A 7,395-nucleotide genomic window follows, 5' to 3' on the forward strand; every position below is an offset into this window, starting at 1 on the left:
CATGAAAAGAATGTGTGTGTGCCACAAGGAGTAAGGTCATGTGATAATAGAGGCAGAGATTGGAATGATGTAGCTACAAGCCAAGGAACGCGCGAGGCCACTGGAATCAGGAAGAGGCAAAGAATGATTCCCCTTAGGGCCTTCCAAGGGAGCAGAGCCCCGCCAACACCTTCATTTCAGACTTCTAACCTCCACCACTGTGAGAGATTGCATTTCAGGCCACTTAGTTTGTGGTAATTTGTTATGGCAGCCCTGGGAAACTAACTATATATATATTCACTTTTGTACTAATCTGTTTGTCTGTTAACATATTGTGAACGTTATCCATATCTTCTTCATGTATAATATTTACACTGATTTTCATTATGTAAGTGTGCCACAATATACCTGATTTCAGAATTTTATGTTAACATGTTTAATTCCAAGAAAAAAAAAAATGTGTATGTGCAAAACTCTAATAAAGAAAAATTTTTAAAACCTGAAGAAAACGGACATATATACCAAGTTAATGAAGGGATCCTTAAACAGTATAAACACATCAATAGTCCTTGTTTATAAATACATGACCTCCAGTTAAAAATCACAGCAAAGGGCCAGCCCCCACGAGCGCTCCGCTGCTGGCGGCCCGGGTTCGGATCCCGGGCGCACTGATGCACCACTTCTCCGGCCATGCTGAGGCCGCGTCCCACATACAGCAAGTAGAAGGATGTGCAACTATGACATACCACTACCTACTGGGGCTTTGGGGAAAAAAAAAAAAGGAGAAGGATTGGCAATAGATGTTAGCTCAGAGCCGGTCTTCCTCAGCAAAAAGAGGAGGATTAGCATGGATGTTAGTTCAGGGCTGATCTTCCTCACAAAAAATAAATAAATAAATAAATAAATAAATAAATAAAACTGTAAAAAAAACAAAACTCACAACAAAACTTTAAGGGAAAACTTTTAAAACTGCCTTTAAAATTTACTTCAAAAAATGTCATGAGGAGCGAAGTCAATTTGAAAAATTAGAGGATCTTCATTTTATCATATATTAAGATCATATTACCACCATATTACAAAGCCAAAATAAATAAAATTGTGGTAATGCTGCAGGAAGTTTAGAAACTAGTCCATATAAATTGGCTTAGTATATAATAAAGATGACCTCACAAGTCAGTGGATAAAGAATGTGTTATGGACTTCTGGCTAATATGCTACATTGAACACAAGCATTTAATTTCACTACCTCCTGAAATCCAGCTAAAATATCAGGACAGAAAATTATTTTAAATAAAGCATATTCAAAGGAGGAGAGAACAAAAGAGAAGAAAATAGTAATAAAATTTTAGAAGCTGGAAAGTAGATGAAAAAGTGATACGTAATCTAGCTTACTCAAGACAACTAAATTCTAAGACAACACTAGAGAAATCCAAAAATTAAAATTAGCTAAAATAAAATGAGTGGTTGAATTTCATAATGCCATTTAATATGCCCTACTCTGAGTTGCATGGAGACTGCTACATCCATATTTTGGAAAAAGGTCAAAGATTTATTCACTGTACCTTGTTAAAGAGATGGTTTTTGAACTGATGAACAACAGAAACGATTTGGAATGGGGATACTGTGTAAAACAGAGGATGGTGTCAGGGGAAATTGGTACATGTTTCACAACTGGCTCTGTGAAAAAAATAAATTTACTATGAATTTTACTGATACAAAGGATGTGCAGCACATAATTTAAAAATCATAATAGGTGACGATGTGGAGCAACAGGAATTCTCATGCGTTGCTCTTGGGAACGCAAAAAGGTACACCCACTATGGAAGACAGTTTGGCAATTTCTTACAAGACTAAACATACTCTTACCATACCATCCAGCAGTTGTGCTCCTTGGTATTTACACAAAGGAGTTGAAAACTTATGTCCACGCAGAAACCTGCATATGGATGTTTATACCAGCTTCATTCCTAACTGCCAAAACTTGGAAGCAACCAAGATGTCCTTCTGTAGCTGAATGGATAAATAAACTGTGATACATCCAGACAATAAAATATTATTCATCACTAAAAAGAAATGAGCTATCAAGTCATAAAAAGACATGAAGGGACCTTAAATGTACATTACTAAGTGAAAGAAGCCAACCTGAAAGGCTACATACTGTATCATTCCGACTGTGTGACATTCTGGGAAAAGGCAAAACTGGAGACATAAAAGATCAGTGGTTACCAGGGGAAGGTGTAGGGGGAAGATGAATAGGCAAAGCACAGAGGATTTTTAGGGCAGTAAAAATACTCTGTGTGATAATATAATGATGGATATATGTCATTATATATTTGTCCAAACCCATAGAATGTACAACACTAAGAGTGAACCCTAAGGTAAACTATAGACTTTGAGTGATTATGATGTGTCAATTTAGGTTCATCCTTGGTAACAAATGTACCACTCTGGTGAGGGCTGTTGATAATGGAGGAGCCTATGCACGTGTGGGGATAGTGAGTATATGGGAAATCTCTGTAACTTCCTCTCAAATTTTTTGTGAACTTAAAACTGCTCTTAAAAAATCAAGTTTTTAAAAAAATCATAATTAAATACATAGTACTCATTAATATAAATTCCATAGAGTCAATTGATTCTCACAGGATGCTTCATTATTTTATTTTACTTTTTTGACAAACCCTTGTATGTATAGTCAATCTATGGTTGCAACTGATGGATAAGAGTAGTTCCAACATGAATACTGGTTATTTTCGTTCACTTCACGAATGAGACAAAAGTGAAATTATGAAGATACCTGTAGGCCCTTCACTCATTTGTCAGTGATGTAAGTGACATCTTTGCTGAATTAGATAATTTTCAAGTACTAGAAAATATTTTTTGACTTTTTATGCTCTTTACAATGTAACAGCTACAAATCCAAACATTTTTCAGTTTAATGTGCCTTATTAGCATTTCCTGCTTTACTTTATTAAGTCTAGAAATAAAACAATAAAGCAAAATGCTCATTTATAGTTTGCTAATTTCTGTGGTGTAAATACTATTTCTATGGCTGATTTAGAGCTACTAACATGACAATACAGAACATGGAATTGGGAAAAGATGTGCAGGAACACATTATGTAATATTTCCACCATACAGATACAATAGTAATAAATAACCTCAAGAGCATAGATAATAGAAAAATCTAGTAAAACAACTAGGAAGTGATGAGTTTTGAGTTTTTATTACCTTTGTGTTTTATATAATTTAATTGTATGTTTATGTAACTTAATTCTTAATAGTGGCTATGTTTAACACCTGGCTTACAAAATTCCTAAAATTATAGCATTTGGCTCTCATGTGCCAGTATGAGCCAGCTCCAGCACGTCACAGGATTAAATGAACAATGGTTACTAGATGTAAGATCCCCTAGAAAGACCCACCCAATTTGCTCACCCCATGCTAACAGCCAGTTTTTCACAGCTCAGACTGGGTTGAAGAATTCTCCTTTGCAAAATATGACCAGTCTAAGAAGAAAGACCTGAAAACACTGAATCAGTGGTTCTCCTACTAAACAGCTTAGCCAGATCATTCCATGTGAAGCTCACAGCCAAAAGATGCCTTTCACAGACTAGAGCTTCCGGTCAGCTTAGCTGTCTTAAACGTAAGCAGAGAACCAAGATTTAGCAGAACCTGTGAAGAGGAGCTCACATGGAAGAACAAAGAAGGAGAAGGAAAAAAAGTGGGAGGAAACATAACTCCGCAGAATTAAGAAAATGCCCAAAAAACTCCTATGCTATTATTAGTATTCTCAGAAATAAGAGAAGCTGTGACAACTATGAAGTAAGAATAGGATATTATGTAATGTACAGCATGGTGACTATAGGTAATAATACCAATCATATATTTGAAAGTTACTAAGAGAGTAGATCTTATAAGTTCTCATCACGAGAAAAAAAAATTCAACACTCTGACAGAAATTTAAACAAAAGTTGAAAGGAATTTACTAGAAAGAGAAAATAGAACGAAATGGCAAAGAAAGATAAAAGGTGATGGATATGTTTATGGCCTTGATAGAGGTGATGGTTTCATGAGTGTATACTTATCTCCAAACTCATCAAGTTATATGCACTAAATATGTATGGCCTTTGTATGACAATTATACTTCAATAAAGTAGTTTCAAAAAAGGATGAAGAAAGATATAAAAATTAAAATATCAGTCCAAGAGGTTCAATTTCCAATTAAGACAAGTTCCAGAAAATGTCATTAGAGAAATGAGAAGAGATGTAATAAATTTAGGAAATTTCCCTGGAAATGAAATACCAGTGTATTTTAAATATAAAGAGCCCTAAGTGTTCCCAGCACAATATATGGAAATTGATTTACACCACTGAACATATTTATTACATTTTAGAACAATAGGAAAAATAAAAACACCAGTTTTCAGAATGAAAAATAACGTGTATAATTTAAAAGGATCAGTTATCATTCTAGCTACAGACCTAACAGAAACACTTGAACCTATAAGACAGTAGAAACGCAACTTAAAAAATCTGAAGGAAAATCATGTAAAACTCCAGATTCTCCACCCGACCAAGTCTATCCAGCCAACCTATCAATCAAGTGTCATTGTTGTGTGTTCCAGGGTTTAAAAATTTTTCTTCTCTTATTTTTTGTTTTCAGGAAGCTAATGTTTGGTTTACCTTGTCAACATAAGGGAACAATAAGCAAAAAGAAGACTCTATAATAGAAACAGAATTATCTAGCACAGGGGAAAAGCAGCTGTATTCCCAGGATGAAGGAAAAAATTGCCCCAGAATAACAGACATTTGCCAGCATAGGGGACAGTTGGAGGCAGACCATAGCAGGTCAGAAGGCTGAGGGGAAATTGTTTCAGGAAGATAAAATGCACAGCACACCTAATCCACCTGAACATTTTAGAGGAGATTTAGGCAACATTCCAAGGGTTTAAGTTTGAATTAATGATAAGTACATAGAAAATCAAGCCAATTTTAATTTTTTAAAAAAGTAGTATAGAAATACATAATCCCTCAAGGCTCAGCTATGAGTAGTATCTATATACTCATAAGAATGTAAATAACAATTGTTAGTATTATCAAATTATGACTGTATTAGGAGAATGGAAATGGGAAGGGTGGATGGATGTGGTGGGGTAGAATCACAGAGAGATTCTTTTCCTTTCTAATGGGAAGTGAATGGATGACATTTAAAACTAAACAATCAAGAAGTACTGTTATTCTGGGGCCGGCCCAGTGGGGCAAGCTGTTGGGTGTGCGTGATCAGCTGCGGCTGCCCAGGGTTCGCTGGTTCAGATCCCGGGTGAACACCGACACACCTCTTGGCAAGCCACGCTGTGGTGGCGTCCCATATAAAGTGGAGGAAGATGGGCATGGATGTTAGCCCAGGGCTGGTCTTCCTCAGCAAAAAAAAAGAGGAGGATTGGCAGATGTTAGCACAGGGCTGATCTTCCTCACACACACACAAAAAAAGTAGTGTTATTTAGCGTGATTTTTAGAGCCATGGATGGACACTTCAATTGTTTCCTTTTAAGTACTAAATCTTAAAACAGGCTCTTAATCATTTTAGTTCCATAGTTATTTTAATTTGGCATGTTTGAAATTTTTAGTATTTTGTACCCTGCTGCTACAGTGAGCATAATAGTACTGATTCTAACCTCTTTAGTTTATCAAAAGTATAAATATTTTTTAACTTCTACTTGCCAAAAAAAAGAAAGCATCAATTAAATTTTCCTGATTACAAATGTTATATAGAGAGAATTTTGTATGTGGAGATGCAAAATACAAAATTTGAAGCAACAAAAACTGCTTTATATTATATTACTATGTCATTTGAAATGTGAACTTTAAAATGAAGGAACACAAAATATTATTAAAATAAAGTATTATTCTTATAGACAGGAACATTTTGTGAACATGTACACTGGTCATGAACTAAATTACTGTCTTATTATGTGAAGAATCACAACTACCAAAAAAAAAAGATACTTCAAAAATGCCAAACTAAAATTTTGTTTCACAGTAGAAAAAAATCTGTGCATAAGTTACAATTGGAGTCCTAATTTATTTCCTATTAAAAGATTTTTGCAATCACAGTGCTAAATTTATCAAAAGACGAAAAAGGAATGTAAATATGTAATTGTTATTTAAATTAATGATGTAATTTGAGTTAACATAATATTTGTTACCTGTGGAGATTTTTCTCTAAAAATATGGGCTGGGTGGGGGTTGCATAAAAGAGAACTAAATCCTCCTGCTTGAATTAGGTATTCTGGTCATATTTTTTTTTAAATGCCTTTATAAAAAGTGACTTCTGATCTTACTAAAGAGTTTTCTTTTAATTTCTTACTTAAAGTCATTAAGACTTTAGTTATTAGTGGTTTATTTATACAAATAGATTGATGCAAATATTTACTAAGTATTTCGTCAAACAATACAAAATCATACTTTTTCTTTGACCTCATCAGCACCTCCAGTTTCTCAGTTCTTCAAATTTCTTCATATCTATCAGCCCTAGCTTATCTTATCACCCCTTTCTACTGAGTTCTATGTGTGGGTCTATTATTTCAGCCATTCCCTTACATTGCTCTACACTGCCCTACCCATTGATCTTGAATCACATGCACCTTGAAAATCCCCCCCAAAAGATTGAGGGTATTATGCATAGTAACATAAGTCAGAGGGAGAAGGTCAAATACCGTATGATTTCCTTCATTAAGTAGTAGATAATAACAACAACAAACAAACACATAGAGACAGAGATTGGAGTGGTGGTTACCAGAGGGGAAGGGGGGAGGGAGGAGAGTGAAAGGAATAATTAGACACGTGTGTGTGGTGATGGATTGTAATTAGTATTTGGGTGGTGAACATGAGAATGTGATGTAATCCATGCAGAAATAGAAGTATAATGATGTACACCTGAAATTTAAACAATGTTATAAACCAATGTTACTGCAATAAACAAAAAATTTAAAGAAAAATTTTTTTTAAAAATTCAAATTACAAAGTATAACGAAGTTATTTTTTAAAAAGCTACATCTACATGTATTACCATTTTTCTCCATTTTCCTGCCTGGATGAGTTTGTAAATTTTTCTTTACTGTTAGAATTTATGTACTTGAATTGATAGGTCTTATTATGTGTCTCATTTTACTGGTGTCAGCAAACACTTTCAATCTGATGACCCAAATCTCTTTATTCAGCTCTTGAAAAGTTTCATCTCTAATAGTTCTTTTTTTCATTTTTTTTTATAGCAGTAACATTGGTTTATAACATTATATAAATTTTGGGTATACATCATTATATTTCGATTTCTGTATAGATTACATCATATTCTCCAGTCAAATACTATTTACAATCCATCACCACACACGCATGCCTAATCACCCCTTTTGCCCA

Source organism: Ceratotherium simum, chromosome 11 (genome assembly GCF_057802395.1).
Source record: "Ceratotherium simum simum isolate JZ-2026a chromosome 11, ASM5780239v1, whole genome shotgun sequence".
Taxonomy (NCBI): Eukaryota; Metazoa; Chordata; class Mammalia; order Perissodactyla; family Rhinocerotidae; genus Ceratotherium; species Ceratotherium simum.